General features: G+C 39.2%; 1 protein-coding gene across 3 annotated transcripts in view; it reads right to left on the minus strand.

Moving 5' to 3' along the window:
- Positions 1-20,177, minus strand: part of CHD6 (chromodomain helicase DNA binding protein 6) — a 191,231-nt gene that overhangs the window by 170,239 nt on the left and 815 nt on the right. Inside the window, exon 1 of one of the 3 annotated variants that reach the window (XM_057503003.1) lies at positions 7,398-7,742. The exons of the other annotated variants lie outside the window; for them this stretch is intronic. The gene's annotated coding sequence lies outside the window, so the exon portion shown is untranslated. Of the gene's footprint in view, positions 1-7,397; positions 7,743-20,177 lie in introns of those variants that run through there. 3 annotated transcript variants of the gene reach the window in all.

A 20,177-nucleotide genomic window follows, 5' to 3' on the forward strand; every position in this document is an offset into this window, starting at 1 on the left:
GTCTTCCTTGGCTAAAGCAATCACCTTCCATGCCTGCCTTCTCCACAATGACACATTCAGGACCATTCCTTAAGCAGGCATCTCCCAGGCTCCAGCTTAAGAGGAAAGTCAAGCTTATACACCACTGTTTTCCTCAAAATTTCTTCCCAAAGCAGTATTTCTGGCATTCTTACACTCCTCAATCAAACTAAAATCAAAGCATCCCTACTGCAGGTCTCTGAAGACACCATGGGTTTTCATACCTCCACACCTGTGTACAAGTACCACCTTTCAATCACCTGGAAATAATCCCTGTCAATCAGAAGAAATTACACCTCCTCCATAAAATCTTTCAAAAACTACTTTCACCCCTAAAAGCAGACCAAGCCTTCAATGTAATTATGTGTGTGTGTGTGTGTCTCCTTCATCAGACTGAAAGCTCCTTGACAGCAAGAACTTACTCATCTTTGAGCCTCAGCCCTTGCAAAGCGTCTGGCATATAGTACTTGTAAACATGTACTGAATAAATGAATGCCACTAATAAATTCATACCTACTCTCAATGGCACAATTCACATGTGATGATTCTGGGTCTCTTCCCTAGCAGTGTGACTGATAAATAATCAATGCTTCCCAACAATCTGGATGACTCTCACAATCATAAGGCTGAGTGAAAGAAGCCAGATAAAAAACAGTACATTCCATATAATTTCATTTAAATGAAGTACAAGAGGTAAACTAACCTTTAATAACACCAGTCAGAAGAGCCCTGTGGGTTGGGGGAACAGTGTGCAGTATTATAAAAAAAGGGGCACTAGAGGATCTTTTGGGGTGCTGGAAATATTCTCTATCTTGATCTAAAGATGGTGACTATACAGGTATACACATGTATATATTAGACATGAATTCTTCTGGGAAGTTCTCCTTAACCTCCCACACTACTCTATGCTCCTTTTACTTTCTACTTTGTTTCACTGAAATTTAAGTATCGGTTCTGTCTATTCCCCGCACTACACTGTGACTACACTTGTCGCCCTAGCACCGAGTGCATGGCAGGGCACTTAGGAAGCAAGCAAACATTCGCTGAACTGACCTGAAATACGACTACCACTGGACAAGCCCTACCATTTAAATGTACAACTCTACAGTCCTAAAATAAGTGGTATTTCCCAGATAAGGCACAGTCTGTACTCAAGAAGAGGGAGTGAAAAAAACTATAAATATTCTCTAGGACAATGTTATTTTTAGTATTGTGGTCACCACCCTCTAAGAGTGAACTTCAGAGTGGCAACCTAGAGACCAAATGACTTACATAAAGATCATGGGATCTGCCAGGTAGGCCACGCTCCTGAGGAGAGGGACGGCACAGCAGACCTGCTGCCAGAGGCAGCAGGTCTGCTCTCTTCAAGAAAGCATCTTCACATCCTGCACTCCTATAACATGCAAGAGCAAGTAACTGTGACCCTGAACTGGTTCCTTTATCTCCATATGCCTCAGTTAACCTCACACAGTTTTAAAGAACTAAATGAGAGAATATAAAATGCTTACTACTTAGCATATAGTAAACACTCAATAAATATTTGCTCTAAGTATTCTGCTGCTTTGAGATGGGATGCCTTGGTTCTATTTGGTCCATCATATTCCTGCCCTGCCTGGCACTGGGGCCAAAACTAAGCAGGGGCAAAATATACCCTCTGGGCCTTCCCACCACTGGCTTCTGTGTTTGCTCAGCCAGTGAATGCCCTCTAGCTACCTGCAGGGCCTCCCACTGACCATAAATACACCCCAGCAAAGCAAAGCTACACAGCATTCTTTAGAGCCTCTCCTCTCTGTTCTAATGAAACCATGGTAGTTTCCTGTTTCTTTTCCTCTTTTAACAGATTAATGACAGCGAATTAATCAAATCCACAGATCCCTGTAGTACTCTCTCAAATATTCTTATGGATAAACCCCATTAAATAATTAAGATTTCAAGAATACCGGGCTCTACTCTCTAATGTTAGATCACTCTGTCCTCCCTTCAAACTCCCATCTCTCTCTCTCTCTCTTTCACAGGAGGGCAGGGGTGCAGGCACCACAAATCTCAGAATTTGACCATTTTGTCTTCCTGGGAGGCAAGACCTCTGGCTGTTGCCACCAGAGCAGTTGTACCTGTGGGCTTAAAAAGCTTGCTGCAGCCACCTCCTGCCATGACCTGCCCAGACTTCACCCCATACCAGCGTAAAACTGCCTGTCTGCTCAAGTTCAAGGGCATTCATTGAAAAAAGGTCCAATGACTAAAGTGAGCACAGTGGTTCAAGGTTAGGACTCTGCCTACCTCTCTCTCCTCGCCTCTGGTGGATGGCAGGTTCTCCAAAGCAGTTTTACCCCAGCATGGCTCTTATTGCTGGCTGTCCTGCTTCTCTAAGTCAGTGGGCCCATGACCAGCACTTCTTTTAAATTTAACAAATATTTAGAATAAAAACAAGTGAATTTTATGGAATATATATTATCGCAATAAAACTTTTTTAAAGAATACAGAATAAAAATGCAGTGCATCAAAAATAGTAAGAACACTCCACTCCTAGGAATTTACCCTAAGAATGCAGTTTCCCAGTTTCAAAAAGACATATGCACCCGTATGATTATCGCAGCACTATTTACAGTAGCCAAGAAATGGGAGCAACCTAAGTGTCCATCAGTAGATAAATGGATAAAGAAGATGTGGTACATATACACAATGGAGTATTATTCAGCCATAAGAACAAAACAAATCCTACCATCTGCAACAACATGGATGGAGCTGGAGGACATCATGCTCAGTGAAATAAGCCAGGAAGAGAAAGACAAGTACCAAATAATTTCACTCATATGTGGAGTATAAGAACAAAGCAAAACTGAAGGAACAAAACAGCAGCAGACTCACAGAACCCAAGAATGGACTAACAGTTGCCAAAGGGAAAGGGACTGGGGAGGATGGGTGGGAAGGGAGGGATAAGGGGGAAAAAGGGGCATTACAATTAGCACACATAATGTGGGGGCGGGGCATGGGGTAGGCAGTATACACAGAGAAGACAAGTAGTGGCTCTATAGCATCTTACTACGTTGATGGACAGTGACTGTAATGAGGCATGTAGTGGGGACTTGATAATGGGGGGAATATAGTAAACACAATGTTGCTCATGTGATTGTATATTAATTACACCAAAATTAAAAAAAAAAAGGAAATGCAAAAAAAATTGTAAGAATAACGACTGAGCATTAAAACCTTTGAATTACATAGATTGTGTAATGGGCACAAAATAGTGTTATTACTATGAGTCATGGTCACAACAGGATTATGAAACTCTAGTTTCAGTCAGACGCAAGCTTAAGTAAGGAAATTCTTTGCAGGTAGGAGAGAGCACAGCAGGTATTCTGCCTGCTTTGTCTCTAGGCATTAGACTGCCTCCAACTTAGGTTAAAACCTGTACTCTCCATGAAGCTATAATGCCCCAAGGGGACAAAAATTGGTTCTGGGGGGTTAAAACATCTTACTAGCTTATTAAGCAGACATACACAGATACACAATATATTTGTGGTATCAAAATTTCATGGGTAGGAGGGCAATAATGCTAAAAAAAATTAATAAATCATCTAAGAAGGCTTCTTAGGGGAGTGATGATGAAAAAAGGTTGAGAAACACTGGGTAAAAATAATTCATTTCATGAAGCCTAACTTCCAAGACTCCTTGGGCAGCTGGAAATGATATTGTCAGCAAGACCCACCTTTGCTTCACCTATTTCCCTTTAAGTATTGATGGGGGTTAGGGAGGGCAGGTGCTGATAAGGGACATGCACCTTAAGTACCTAGTCATCTGGCCAAATACCATATCATTCTCACCCCCATTCAATATTCAAACCAATGCTCAGATTTACATGAAAAGATATTAAGCTCAGATTTGCATGTGCATTATACAGGTGAAGTGCTGACTATGTGGTTGGAAATGAAGGTCTGGAGCACAGAAAAGGGTAGGGATGGAAATAGAGATTTTAGAGTCATCAAGAGTTTAATCAACAGGGAGTAAGTCTGCCCAGGACACTGTAAAGCAAGAAGGGCAAAGGATCAAAAGGACATGATCACTGGAATATTAAAGGGGTGTAGAGGGAGGGAGGTCCTTATTAGTTAAAAGAAGAGAATTTTAAACCCCACAAACTATATAAAGCCAAGGTCATGATAATCAGTGGCCCTCAAGAAATAGCAGAAGATGACTAACTCAATGTTTCAGATGATTTATAGTCAACCATAAAAATCCTCTCTCAAAAATCTCATTAACATTATCACATTTTCTTAATCAAAAACCTGAATGGCTGTAATCCTAAAATGGAGAACAACTCTGTTGAGAACATAGCCTCTCCTAGTCCCAAAGCTGTGCACAAGCAGGCACGCACTGGGCACTAGGCTCTACCACTCCCATCCAATTCCCAGGCAGGGGACAGGAGGGTGGGAGGGCAGGGGGCATGGAGGGAAGTAAGCAGGGGAGGAAAGAAGGCCAGGCCACACCATCCTTCATAGGGGCTTTCATTGCCACTCCTGAAATCCACACTCATCAATACTGAAAGGTAAAGACTCAAGACAGCTTAACATAATGCATAATCCTTGACTGGATTCTAGATCAGGGAAAGTAAAAAAGCTAGAGGATATGTGAATGGGAAGATTTAAATATGGATGACATACTGGTTTTATGTCATTTCCTCAGTGATATAACTATATTATAGTCATATACCCTTTTTCTCAGGATAAAGATGCAAAAGTATTTAGGAGTTAAGTATGACAATGTCTGCAAGAAATTCTCAAAGGATATGGCTACAAATGAGTTTGCACATGCACGTGCACACACATGTGTATATATACAGAGAGAGAGAGAGAAAGCAAATTCGGCAAAACTAATTGGTGAATCTAGGAGATGGGTGATACGGTGCTCTTCTTCTAAGTTTCTATAGCACTGATGTTTTTCAAGATACAAATCGTAGGGGGAGAGGTATAAATGCCTTCAAGCATTACAAAAGTTTTAAATTTATATATGTTCCAACTCCCCACCATTAGAATAGAGAATGAAGAGTTGACATAAAAATGTTTCACAGAAGAAAAATGTTTCACAGAAGAAAAATGTTTCACAGTATTTTTAATTCACAAATGAATTTATCTGGCAAAGAGAGATTATTTCAAGTGCACAAACCAAGTCAGACTCTATATACCACATCGATAAATTCCTAAATTACTACATAGATTGACAGAATCTAGGTGCTATTTCTAAGGTTTACCTTTCACATGTTGTTGTGGACATGTTCTTAAAAATACTGCAACTATCAAGATACTTTATCTGGATTCTATATTTAAAAGGATGTACTGGCACTAATGGGTTTTACACAAATGCCAAAAGTTAAAGGCAAACTTACTTTTTGTTCTAATTAGGAGAGAGAGTATGGAAAAATCACGTCCATACATTGACTTACTGTTTCAAATATTGAATTTTAACTTCCTAAATCTGTAGTCAGATTATAATTATAAGGAAGTAAAAACCAAAAAGTTTCATCTCCGTCCACTGTAATCCCTAAAGTAATTTCTACTTAATAACAAAAAGGAAAGAAGCAAATGAAAAATGTCCTACGTACTCATTGAGAACCCACTAAGCATAAATCTCTATGAGGAATTTGAAGTTCAAAGACTGGACCTTGCACTAATGGGGGCCACAGTTTTGTTGGAGAAGACAAACATACAGAAAATTAAAGAAAAGTATTAATGGTTGGCTCTGTCTTCCCTTGTCCCAGCTCCCATGCCTCAATTTAAAGACTTACCTCCTAGGTAGGCCACTGCAATAGCCTCCTAATTCATTAACCTGTCAGGCCTCTCTAAATTACTGGTTCTCAAACTTGGGTGCCCACTAGCATCACCTAGGAAGTTACCAAAAATCCAATACCTGGGTCCCTCTCCACCAGACACTGATTTTATTGTGTACAGCGTGCGCAGTGGTATTTTTGAAAGCTCTCTAGGTGATTCTAATCTGCAGCAAAATTTGAGCACCACTGTTTCAAACCAACCCGTTACCAAGTGAAAATACAATCTACTCTCTGATGACTCCTCACTGACTACACAAATCTAAACTCCCTACAATGATCTTCAAAGCTTTTCCATGTCTCCAAACGACTCCTCCAGCCCCATCACCCACCAAAACTCCATGGCTCTCCACTATACACCAGCCACAATGAACATGTCATTTGCCTCGTCCCCTCACAGGATACTTTCTATACATAAAAGGCTCTCCAAACTCAAAAACACCAATATCAGTCTTTTGTTATTAAATTGCAAATCAACTTTCAAGAATCAATTTAAAAGTTTCTTCATTTCAAATCTTAACCAACTCCCCTGGGTAAATGGTTGCTCCCTCTTCGTGCATTCTAACACAACTTCAGACACAGCTCTGATTTGACATTTACCATGATGTCTGTAGTGCCAGTTTACATTTCTATCTCCTCTAATAGCCTGTGCATTCCTCAAAGGCAAAGAGCATGTGCATTTATCTTCAAGTTTCCAGTGCCCAGAATGGCTGAAACAAAATGGAAATTCAGTAACTGTTTACTAAATAAATGGGCATCACATACTTGTGGAATAAACAAGTAATAATATGAGAAAAGACAAAGGCAGTTCAATATGAAAAGCCAAGTCAATTATATAGGCAAAATCTGGCCCCAGAAGTGCAGAGGGAAAGAGAGTGCTTCTGGCAGATACAGCGGGGGAAGGCCCTACCTACAACGGGACCAAGTTTCAAAGGACAGAAAATATCTAGATAGGCCAAGAGTGAGGAGTAAAGAACTATGAGCATGGAAAACAGCAGATATGGCCCTTTGCACAGGGAAAAGCCATTTAGCTCTGTCTTGGGTTTCCTCAAAAGACACCCCAAAAAACTTCAGAAATTAATGTTTTTCTTTGTAATATATATATATATATATATATATATATATATATATATATATATATATATATATATTCATTCTCTCTCTCATTAGCCTGCTTTATTTTTCTTCTTAGTCCTTATCACCGCTTGACACATTATGGTTTTGCATATTCAAAAACTCGCTGGTACATAAACTCCAGGGGGGCAGGAACTTCGTTTTGTTCAAAGCGGCATTCCCTGGGCCTATTTCAGTGCCTAGCACATTGTAAATGTTCACTATATGTTTGCTGAATGGATAAATGGACATTATTTATTTGGGGCCTCTAAACCAATGCTTCCTTTTACCTAGAGATTTCCCCAGGAACTCACCCAGTCTCCACACATCCAAATTCTGCTATCCTTCCAACTCTAATAATGCCCAGTCTAATTCAAAGCCTTCTCTGACTTTCGTGAAGTCCCAAAGAGGGCCCTTTATCCTTCTTGTCTTATGACATTTTATGGGCTACCTTGTAATAGCACAATCATCTGTGCACAGATATTTATGTATATCTTATCTCCACTTTACACCGCAAATTCTTTGAGGGCAATCTCTGGGTCATTCTCCCCAATAGCATAGTCCTTGTAGAGTTACTCAGTTAATTCCTGTTGAAGAAAAGGAAAAATTCAATTAAATGTGGTACTAAGCCTTTAATATCTTAATATTATCAGAAAGAAAGATTAAGATCAGTAATGATTTACCTCTATTCACCTTGGCCCTGAGATACTTGATTCTTTAAAATTAAAACATCCAACACTTACATGATGCTTACAGTGTGCCAGGTACTGTTCCAAGGCTTTATGTAGGTTAACTCTAACCCTCAAAACAACCACATGAGACAGGTATTGTTATTACCTCCATTTTAAAGATGAGGAAACTGAGGCACAGGGAGGTTCACATAATCGGTAAGTGGCAGAGCTAGGATTCAAACCCAGGAGGTCTGGCTGCAGAATCCACGCACTTAACCACTATGCTATAACGCCCTTACAATTGCTGGGCAGCCTCCTATTTATAAAGCTAATGTGGCCCTCTGAGAAATTTAGTTTGAAGAGATGCGAGGATTTTTACAGCAAGGAACTATCCTGGTCACATGAAAGATGGAATTCCAGAAGGCAGCAAAGTAGGTAACAGATGACATATAAATGGAAGGATAAATAGTAAGAGACAGTCACACTTGGACCTAGCACTTTGGGAGCACCTACTCGTAAGAAGGAATGAAAGACAGGCAAAGTTAAGCTTTGGCATGAACTTGTCACAGGCACAGCCCATGCTCTCTATATAATAGGAGGTTCTGAGGTAGCACAGCCTAGAGAAGGGCAGCTAACTCCAGTGCTGAAGAATGTGGGGCTCAAACTGCTCCGTCACTAGTTCTGCAACTATAGACAATTTGATTCCTTTGTCTCCATCTCAACTGTAAAATGGGCTAACATCAGAACTCAGCCAGAAGGATCAATGATAATAATCCATATATATTCTTCAGGATGGTTATGCTGCAGTTAAAACTCCATTTTAAAAACTCAGTGGTTTGAAGCACAGGCTTACTTACTCACCCTCGGTAACCACTGCAGATTTCTTGCAAAAAAAGAAAAGGGATCTGCCTAGAAGTGTCTCACATCACTTCCACTCAAATTTCAGTATCCAAAGCAAGTCACACAGCCATGCTTAACTTCAAGGTGGTGGAAAAGTGCAATCCAGAAACTGAGAAAGAACCAGAATACCAGTGAACAACTCTCCCATGACCAACACACCATGAAAGAGCCTAGCACCATACCTGGCATATAGTAAGCACTCAATGTCTGGGAGCTGCTATTATTATTATCAGATTATTGAGGGGTGTGGGAAAAACTATTCTAATAATCCAAATCATAAAACTGAATGAATGTGCAGATATGAGAAAAATTCATTGTATATGTTATCTGCAATAAAGCAAAGGTGAATTTTTGCCCTGATACAAAGGAGGGACATGCCAGAAAGTTTCTAGTAAGCATAAAATAGTAAACAAGAGTTACCAAAATAGTACCTCAAGCCTTTTACCAAGGCATAAGGACATGCCAAAATGCTTCCAGTAAATAAGACATAGTAAACAAGAGTTACCAAAATAGTACCACTCATTCTTACTCATTTAAGATGTTAAATCTCATTGATAAACGTTTTATTTTAGGGAACATAAAAAAATTATTCAACCTTTCACAAATTCTCATCTCAGTTCACTCCTTCCCCTTATTTCCCCCAGTAAATTCTTAAGGGCAATTCTCCTACATGGGTTTTCAGGACCCTAACCATCAGAGTTGGGGAAAGAGTCCTATTCAGTAAAATGAGAATTGAATTCTAATCCTGACCTAGCCACAGACCAGCTCTATGGTCTCACAAAGTATTTACATGACTAGGCCTCCATTCCATCATCAATAAGATAATGAAACTGGCCTGTGGAGTCTCTTCCAACTGAGACTCTATTCCTCTACAAACTGGAGAAACCAGACAGGCTTTGGTTTAGAAGAATGTAGTTAAGATGTTGAATTGTATAAGACCTGATAATGCTTAAATCTTAAACTAGTAATAACTACCACAAACAACCACGGCTGTAATGGTCGCAACAAGGAAAGCTTAATTCAAGACTGACCAAGGAAGGAAGTCAGGAGTACCCAAGGCAGGGAGAGCACTGCGGGTATGGAAGGCTGCAGTTAGAGCAGATATGGGTAGACAGAGCACGACCATTATGTCAGTAAGGGGGCTGGTAGTTGGGAATGGTTTATGAAATCAGACTTCTATTAACATTTCATGCAACAATCCAGTTGTAGCTCTGGGAACCAGTCACAGTGATGGGAGCAAACCTGAAGTAGGGAACCACCAACCCTTTAAAGCTTGGGATCTGTCAGCTATCAGATCTCAAATTCCAACAGACCCGTAAGCAGTAATTCAAATATATGCCTAGAGATTAAGGACTTGAAACTCTCTGCAGAGTCAAACAAAAGAGCTCAAAGCAGCATGTTCAAAATATTAACCCTGCAAGCCCGTCAGTAATACTTGTCATTTTCAGCTAAACAGAGCTCCTGCCCAGATAACCTACAGTCCCTGCAATAGGACTGATGGGAGAACAGTGCTGCTTTTGAGTGAACACCAATGGAGGACGACACAGCATTAAATTATGCGACAAACAAGGCAACAGACTGCTGCATCAGTAACTTTGCTCCTTCTGCAGCCCTATCCATGATCTTCAAGGAGCCTTCTGATTCTAACATTCCAGGAGTGTATAAAGCACATGGGACACCCTTTACTGTCTCTTGTTCTTCAAAAGTAACTGCCTAACAATCTCTTGCTTGAAACCTAAAGCCTGGAAAATATATTTAATAACACTACAGTATAATTAGAAAGACTCATTTAATAATGTCAGGACAGTATTTTTAAAAGTTATAATTCTACATGCGGATCTTCACATACTTCTATAGCCATATTTCCTTCTACTTGTCACTCACAAAATAATTTCCGGTTCTGCGATGGCTACTATATTGCTCAGTGTATCAGAATCCATGCTATCCTTGATGTTTAGGAGTTTAAAATTCGAAGTACAAGTACATGGGACTGGAGGCAGGGAACTATAAACAACCTGAATGAGTAAAAGAAACCTTTTGTTTTAACAAATCAAACTTTAAATATATTGGAAGGGGACAGAGGATAAGGCTCTATCTTTCAAGAGAGCCTTGGTGAACACTATTAAAAACAAAGATTACCTTTATAAACTGAAAAAACATCCCCTAAGCTAATAAACTGGAAATACTTTACTCCACTAATATCTTCACTAATTAGTCTAAAGCAATAAGAGCCCTCAAAAACCAGAATTTTATATTGAGAACTAGAAAACTACAGTATTGAACTTAAATGCTAACTCTCTTAAATCTTCTTTCAAAAGAAAAAAAAGCTTCAGAAATCATGTTGAAAGACATCATGCATGTTAGTCACAGCCATGAAGGGTCATAAGGCCTCACTGGAACAGCTATCTTGCTGTTTGCAAAACCTTTCAAAACAGAGATCTAAATTTATTTTCTGATCCTATTTTCTAACATCAAACCAACTTTTAGATAAAAATAAATAGGTAAATATAAATGGGCAAACAATGCCAAGTTTTATTATGTGATTTGCTTAGTCTCATTTTAGGCTAAAGTATAGTCTTGTCCTATATTGTATTTTCTTTCCTAAATAAAGGGAAAAAAATTTCACTTTGTCCCCTCAAAGGGGAGGGGCCAAAGGGTCTACAGCTGTGCTGTCAAATGCCAGTGCCATTAACCACACGTGACTATTTACATTCAAACTAACTAATGTTAAATAAAATTTCAAACTCTGTTCCTCAGTCACACTAGCCACCTTTTAAGGGCTCAAAAGTCACATGTGACTAGTAGGTCCCACACAGATATTGGGCATTTTCTATCTCAGCACAGTTCTACTGGCCAGTCTGATTTAGAACAATGATTTAGAATCATAAGGAGAGCTTGTTATTACAGATTACTGGGTCCCCACCCCACGTAGTTTATTTCAGTCTTTAAACAAGGATGATGGGTTGACTTTTTCATGCTAATCCATGGTTGAATTTAGACTAACACTGCAAGAGTTGTTAAGCAAAAATACACAATGAACATTAACAAACTTTATGTTAAATTATATAAATTTCAGTAAACAAAATATATGATCTGGATCTAGCTCATCAGACAAAATCCTTCAGAGGATTTCTTAGAATACTGATGGTTTCCTTGAACCAGAAGTAAACAGTCCTGACACACTTCCTTACTAACGTACACATAGGGAAGGTGCACATCAAACAGAATCCCCTTACAGGAGTCCTTTCCCTTCACCAAACTCCCAAGGCTTAGGTGTCTTCCCCAATCTACATATCAAGCTAAACAAACAGATTTTTCTCCAAGTCAACTTCTGAGCTGGTCCAACAAATGGAACTTATATAAGAAAATCTCCAGGATTTCTCAAGTTCGGCCACTTCCTAGAAATTACTCTTAAAATTTTCTTGTGGCTCTAGAATTTTATTTTACCAATTTGCTTAAGTAAATTATAAAACAAGGATCTGAGAACTTTAATATGTGACCCTTTTTCCTATAATAATATCTGGTTTAACAGAACTTTATATGAATGTTCTCTCTAAAATAAGCTTACAAAGAAAACATATGCAAAAATCTCTTGAATATAAACATGAGCAACTTTTTCCTGAACACATCTCCTCAGGCAAGGGAAACAAAATAAAAAATGAACAAATGGGATTCCATCAAGCTAAAAAGCTTCTGTACAGCAAAGGACACCAGCAGCAGAACAAAAAGGCATCCTACAGCATGGGAGAATATATTTGTAAATGACATATCCAACAAGGGGTTAACATCCAAAATATATAAAGAACTCACATGCCTCAAAACCCAAAAAGCAAATAATCCTATTAAAAAATGGGCAGAAGATATGAACAGATACCTCTCCAAAGAAGAAATTCAGATGGCCAACACTCACATGAAAAAATGCTCCACATCGCTAATTATCAGGGAAATGCAAATTAAAACCACAATAAGATATCACCTCACGCCAGTTAGGATGGCCAACATAGAAAAGACACATGAAAAGATGCTCCACATCACTAGTTATCAGGGAAATGCAAATTAAAACCACAATGAGATATCACCTCACACCAGTTAGGATGGCCACCATAGAAAAGACTAGGAACAACAAATGCTGGTTAAGATGCAGAGAAAGGGGAACCCTCCTACACTGCTGGTGGGAATGTAAACTAGTTCAACCATTGTGGAAAGCCATATGGAGCTTCCTGAAAAAACTAAAAATAGGAATACCATTTGACCCAGGAATTCCACTCCTAGGAATTTACCCAAAGAAAACAACTTCTCAGATTCAAAAAGACATATGCACCCTTATGTTTATCCCAGCACTATTTACAACAGCCAAGATATGGAAGCAACCTAAGTGTCCATCAGTAGATGAATGGATAAAGAAGAGGTGGTACACATACACAATGGAATACTATTCAGCCATAAGAAAGAAACAAATCCTACCATTTGCAACAACATGGATGGAGCTAGAGGGTTTACACTCAGTGAAATAAGTCAGGCAGAGAAAGACAAATACCAAATGATTTCCCTCATTTGGGGAGTATAACAATGAAGCAAAACTGAAGGAACAAAATAGCAGCACACTCACAGACTCCAAGAAGGGACTAGTGGCTACTAAAGGGGAGGGGTGTGGGAGTGCGGGTGGGGAGGGAAGGAGAAGGGGATTGTGGGATATCATGATTGGTGCACATGGTGTGTGTGTGGGGTCACAGGGAAGACAGTGTAGCTCAGAGAAGACAAATAGGGACTCTGTGGCATCTTACTACACTGACAGACAGTGACTGCAATGGGGTGTGGGGGGGACTTAGAATAAGCGTGAATGTAATAACCACATTTTCTTGTGAAACCATTAAGAGTGTATATCAATGATACCTTAATAAAAAAATAAAAATAAAAAATAAAGTAAAATAAGCTTACATGCTCAACGAGACATTTTTTAAAAATTCCACTTAACATTAACAAAAAGTTGCAAAGTATCACATACAAAGTATGGACAATATTATACTGGAGGGATTCTTTTTAATTGTTCCCCTTTACAATATAAGAAAGAAAATCCTTTTCCTCCTAACATATTGAATTAAGCAGTAACAGAATGAGTAAGTTGTGTTCAAAACAAGAGAATGTCAGAAGCATTTGCCCTGGCCAACCCTCCAGTCCCATCTGCAGAGGTACATGGCTGAGAGGGAGAGTCCCAACCCCTGTAAGACTGTTTAGCAGTTGCCCTCAAGCCTCCCACTTCATCCCTTTCCCCTTATCAGGTTGTGTGGGCAAGGGTGTGGAACAGCGTCCAAAGTATAACGAGGCAGACAAGAATTCTGGGGATGACCTTGCCTGGATGCCTGGATGCTGCAGGGAGGGATGCAGAAATACTTCCCCAAGCCCAAGCCAACTGATCCAGACCTGCTAAAGGACAAAAGAAAATCAAAAAAGTCAGCTTGGAGGCAAATGATTTTGCTCAGACAAAACAACTGGTTTGGAATGACCTAAATCAATGGCCCTTAATATTGTTTTTGCATACTAGCAGGAAGAGATGGGGAGTGGGGAAGGCTGGGTGGGAGTCACAAGATCACTTTGAGAATTATAAAAAGCAATGGATTCACTTCCCATAAAAATGCACACACAAACAAAATTTGGCATCCTATTTTGGGGAGTTCACAGACCACAGACCAGCCAAAGATTCCCTATGGATCCATGAATCCCAGGATAAAAAGCCTTATCGTGAATAGGTAGGAGCTAAAAGTCAACGTTATCACAGTACTTGGACCTTCTTTTAACCTGAAGCCTGACCTTTCACATAAAGACAATCTTAGAATTAAAAAAACAGAGATTCCAAAAATTTGTACACTTGTCACACAGTGAGCAAAAGATCCAAAATGTATTAAAATTTACTGATAAAATATTTGATCTATAAAATTGTATCAGTGAATTCTCCCTTCAAGAATCTTTAATAAAAGAGTAGAAAAACAGAACTCTCCTTTCAGTAATTTAGAAAACTCAAATATGTATCCACCACCTTGTACTTATGTTTGGGTTTGTGTCCTCAAGTTATCTTAAAATTCTACTTTTCAGATACTGTCTTAGTATGTTAAGTTCTTCTGAAGCAGCTAGTGGATGAAAGCATCATGCAAGTCTATTGAAAATTCAGGTTTTTTTCCTTGCTTAAGTTTTAAGCCTTTCATATGACTATAAAGAAAAAAGTTCACCAACTAAAAATAAATTATCTTACAACAGGAACTATTTATGTCACATACATTATCAGAGATTCTGAAGGTCTTGATGGCAAATGACATAAAGAGTAAATGCTAAACATAGAGAATCACTAATACGAACTCTAAGAACCAACTAATTCAAGCACTACAAGCAAAAATAAACATTTGTCTCTGGATTTTATGCAAATTAATTTAGTTCAGAAATGGAACAGGGATGGATATTTTAAAGTAACTCCAAGTAACTCCATTTTACTACCTTTAAGACTTTTAAGGAAGTAACGATTTCTCATGAGGGTATCAACACCTCCACAAAATGAACTAAAGAAAAGCACGTTTTGGCAAGGACAAAGTGACAGCATTCTCCATCAGCACTTTATGGTTATTACTGTACCAGACTACACCTGAACTCCCAAGGGCCCTGGGAAGATCTTGCCTACACTTAGGGAGACAAGGGGGGAAGGGAGCCCTCCATGTATTCCAATTTGCCCCTTAAGTGACAAATTATTGAAATGGAGAAGTACAAGTGGACCCATGGGTAGAACTTCAGCAAAGTGTGTTAACCTAGCACCATACCACAAAAACCAGATGGTACGCCCCAGCTGTTAAAGAAATCTTTTGAAGAGGGCTCTTGGTGAAAAGTATATAAGCTTTGGAGCCAGATGATCTGGGTTTGAATTCTGCCTCTCATTTATCAGCTTTATGGTCTTAAAAGAAATCACTTCAATTCTGAGCTGCAGTCCAGCCCCACTGAATAGCTATGAAAATGGGATTTTTTCGTATCGGTGGCCTCAGTGCCTGGCTAAGTACTAACAACACACCAGATATTTGCTCACTGCTAGTTCTTTTTGCTTCCCTCACAAGTATGTCACATGCTACTACAAACAAAAATGCTCTTTAGAGAACAGATACCTAAGCCCTAGCTATTATTTTACATATTTCAAAGCATTTTCAAGATAATAACCTGGTGCAGGAGAATGCAAGCAGTCCCATGGAATTTACTGCAGCTTTTCACCTGAATTAAACTAAAGCTGTGTATGAGGAATAGAACTATAAAGAGAGCCACTGAATATTTATTAAAAATTAAACTATTTCAAACCTTGCTGTATACTGTGGATAAGGGGAAGAGAAGGGAGTGAGAATACAATCTCAGTTGACTTAGACAGTGTCATTGTCCCAGGGACTGTCACTGACATGTACCAAAAATACGCTTGCAGGTAGTCCTTGAATCCTTAAGCCTTTTCAAGAGGGCTGAGAATATAATGTGGCCCATGCTAGACTCCATTTGTTCATTACAAGGTCTTCCCCAGAAGTTGTAAAACACAGGCACAGACAGTGAGAATCAAGCTTGAAGTTACAGAACCCTTTTTCCTCAGGGTTTAACACAGGGAGACATAACCACAAAGTGCCTGGGGCAAAGCCATACTTCCAAGAAAACCAAAAATATGTCTCAGAAACTTGTATAAATTAGAGATCTCCAAGACACAGTAGCCCAAAGATCTGTTGTTTCTGATAGGTTTTCTGTAATATAATGGCAAAAATAAAAAATGAGATCTAGTTCTAAAGAGAGATTATGCTTCGCCTTTTCTTTGGCATTTGTATAAGAAAAGTAAATCAAAAAACTAACTGCTAAAGGATCTTCCAGATATGCAGCAGTAATAGTTGTGGCTCTCCTGTGTCAATTCCAACTCATCTTTCAACTTCTTGTGTGGTCTACATGAAGTAACACACTGATGAGTTCAGAGAACTTCCAACTGTACTATTAATCATCCATAAAAATAATTATAAGGACATAATCAAGGCCACATATGACAAACCCACAGCCAACATCATACCTAACAGCGAAAAGCTGAAAGATTTTCCTTTAAGATTGGAACAAGACAAGGATGTCCACTCTCCCCACTTCTATTCAACATAGTTCTGGACGTCCTAGCCACGGCAATCAGACAACACAAAGAAATAAAAGGCATCCAGATTGGCAAGGAAGAAGTTAAACTGTCCCTCTTTGCAGATAACATGATATTGTACATAAAAAACCCTAAGAATCCACTCCAAAACTACTAGAACTAATATTGGAATTCAGCAAAGTTGCAGGATACAAAATTAATACACAGAAATCTGCAGCATTCCTTACACTAACGATGAACTAGCAAAAAGAGAAATCAGGAAAACAATTCCATTCACAATTGCATCAAAAAGAATAAAATACCTAGGAATAAACCTAACCAAGGAAGTGAAAGACCTATACTCTGAAAACTACAAGACACTCATGAGAGAAATTAAAGAAGATAGCAATAAATGGAAACACATCCCGTGCTCATGGATAGGAAGAATATTGTCAAAATGGTCATCCTGTCTAAAGCAATCTACAGATTCGATGCAATCACTATCAAAATACCAACAGCATTCTTCAAGAAACCAGAGCACATAGTTCTAAAATTCATATGGAACCACAAAAGACCCCAAATAGCCAAAGCAATCGTGAGAAGGAAGAATAAAGCTGGGGGGATTATGCTCCCTGATTTCAAGCTTTACTACAAAGCCACAGTAACCAAGACAATTTGGTACTAGCACAAGAACCAGACCCATAGACCAGTGGAACAGACTAGAGAGCCCTGATAAAAACCCAAGCATATATGGTCAATTAATATACGATAAAGGAGCCATGGATATACAATAGGGAAATGACAGCCTCTTCAACAACTGGTGTTGGCAAAACTGGACAGCTGCATGCAAGAGAATGAAACTGGATTATTGTCTAACCACACACACAAAAGTAAACTCAAAATGGATCAAAGACCTGAATGTAAGTCATGAAACCATAAAACTCTCAGAAGAAAACATAGGCAAAAATCTCTTGAATATAAACATGAACAACTTTTTCCTGAATGTATCTCCTTGGGCAAGGGAAACAAAAGCAAAAATGAACAAATGGAACTACATCATGCTAAAAAGCTTCTGTACAGCAAAGGACACCAGCAGCAGAACAAAAAGGCATCCTACAGCATGGGAGAATATATTTGTAAATGACAGATCCGACAAGGGGTTAACATACAAAATATATAAAGAACTCACATGCCTCAAAACCCAAAAAGCAAATAACCCTATTAAAAAATGGGTGGAGGATATGAACAGACACTTCTCCAAAGAAGAAATTCAGATGGCCAACAGGCACGTGAAAAGATGCTCCACATCGCTAATTATCAGGGAAATGCAAATTAAAACCACAATGAGATATCATCTCATACCAGTTAGGATGGCCAACATAGAAAAGACTAGGAACAACAAATGCTGGTTAAGATGCAGAGAAAGGGGAACCCTCCTACACTGCTGGTGGGAATGTAAACTAGTTCAACCATTGTGGAAAGCCATATGGAGCTTCCTGAAAAAACTAAAAATAGGAATACCATTTGACCCAGGAATTCCACTCCTAGGAATTTACCCAAAGAAAACAATTTCTCAGATTCAAAAAGACATATGCACCCCTATGTTTATCCCAGCACTATTTACAACAGCCAAGATATGGAAGCAACCTAAGTGTCCATCAGTAGATGAATGGATAAAGAAGAGGTGGTACATATACACAATGGAATACTACTCAGCCATAAGAAAGAAACAAATCCTACCATTTGCAACAACATGGATGGAGCTAGAGGGTTTACACTCAGTGAAATAAGTCAGGCAGAGAAAGACAAATACCAAATGATTTCCCTCATTTGGGGAGTATAACAATGAAGCAAAACTGAAGGAACAAAATAGCAGCACACTCACAGACTCCAAGAAGGGAGTAGTGGTTACCAAAGGGGAGGGGTAGGGGAGGGCAGGTGGGGAGGGAGGGAGAAGGGGATTGTGGGGTATCATGATTGGTGCACATGGTGTGTGTGGGGTCAGAGGGAAGAGAGTGTAGTTCAGAGAAGACAAATAGGGACTCTGTGGCATCTTACTACACTGATGGACAGTGACTGCAATGGGGTATGGAGGGGTGACTCAATAAGGGTGAATGTAGTAACCACATTGTTTTTCTTGTGAAACCTTCATAAGAGTGTATATCAATGATACTTTAATAAAAAATAATAATTATAAGATCATAAGGGTAGAGAATACTAAGAAGTTATGGTAAATTGATCACACTGGAAGAGCTTGCAGTCCTATAACAACAAAAGAGCTAAATATATAGAGCAAAAAGCAACTGTAGTATAAAAGAAGTGACTCCAAGCAGACTGTGATACCACAATGAGACAACTAAGTTCACAACAAATCTAGAGTCAGTGTGTTCATTGCCAGGCTACAGCAAGAACAGCACATAGTCTGGCTCTGTGGGACTCCGAAGTTAGCAAAATTGGGGGAGTGGGAGGAGAGACTGCACAGGTAAACTTTTAATAGTCCATTAATCAAGAAAAAAGCTTAAACTCCTCATAATTCATCTAGGAAATGTGTCCTGGGACAGAAGTCCAAAATGAATAATTTTACCGCTCCACATTTTCCCAGGCCTTCCTTCAGTTACAGTCATGCATTGCTTATATGAAACCACCTGTTCTGGTTGGCATAAACCATATTACTTGACGATTCATGCCTAATCATTTTAACATACACAGATCTCAAATCTTCTATTGCCAGAGAGCCAAAGTTCACAAAAACTATCACCCTGACATTGCCAACCTGATCTTCCAATTCAGCTTACCAACAAACTCTACTGTGCCACACAGTCAATGGGTACAGATCCCCAGTAAGAAAGACAGCTCACAAACAGCCTTGGGAGCAGAGAGTGGTCCTTGTCTGGACGTAAAGGGCCACAAGTGTATCTCCATAATGTATCTTAAAATTTGGGGCCTATTGGCGTAGTATTCCTATATATCCTTAGGGAAGCAATTAATTGAATCTCAGGCAATACTGAACACACTCTGAAAATTGTGAACATTTTAGAACATGTATTTTTTGTCTGTGCGTAGATCTGTTACACGAGAAACCAGCAGTTTCGAAGGGATGAAGAATTAAGGCACACACATAGCCCCAAAGATGCCTGGAGATGCCAAGGATTCACTACAAACCTTGGCCAGATTACTAATGATCCATAAACCCTAATTAGAAGAACATGGGCCTACAAGTTCAAAACTGAATTATACTGCCTTATTAGATCCCACACTACAGAAACCACAGTCACATCCGTCATAACTGGAACTAGGAATACTTTATGTACACAAATATAAGTGCCTGCTTATGTATTTTTAATTGGATCAAATAAAACTGAAGCTGCAAACAAACTCAAATTTCAATTATCTCACCAGTGAGGGGATTTCCTAATAGCGTCCTTTTAAAAACCAAGTAGCTGCCAAACCCCTGCACATCTGACAGGCATGTCCCTAGAAATTTGGGAGCAGCAGACTCCGTTACTTCTCAACAGAGAAAGAAAGAAATACCCTGAAGGGGTCAGAT

This window comes from Manis pentadactyla, chromosome 5, assembly GCF_030020395.1.
Source record: "Manis pentadactyla isolate mManPen7 chromosome 5, mManPen7.hap1, whole genome shotgun sequence".
Lineage (NCBI taxonomy): Eukaryota > Metazoa > Chordata > Mammalia > Pholidota > Manidae > Manis > Manis pentadactyla.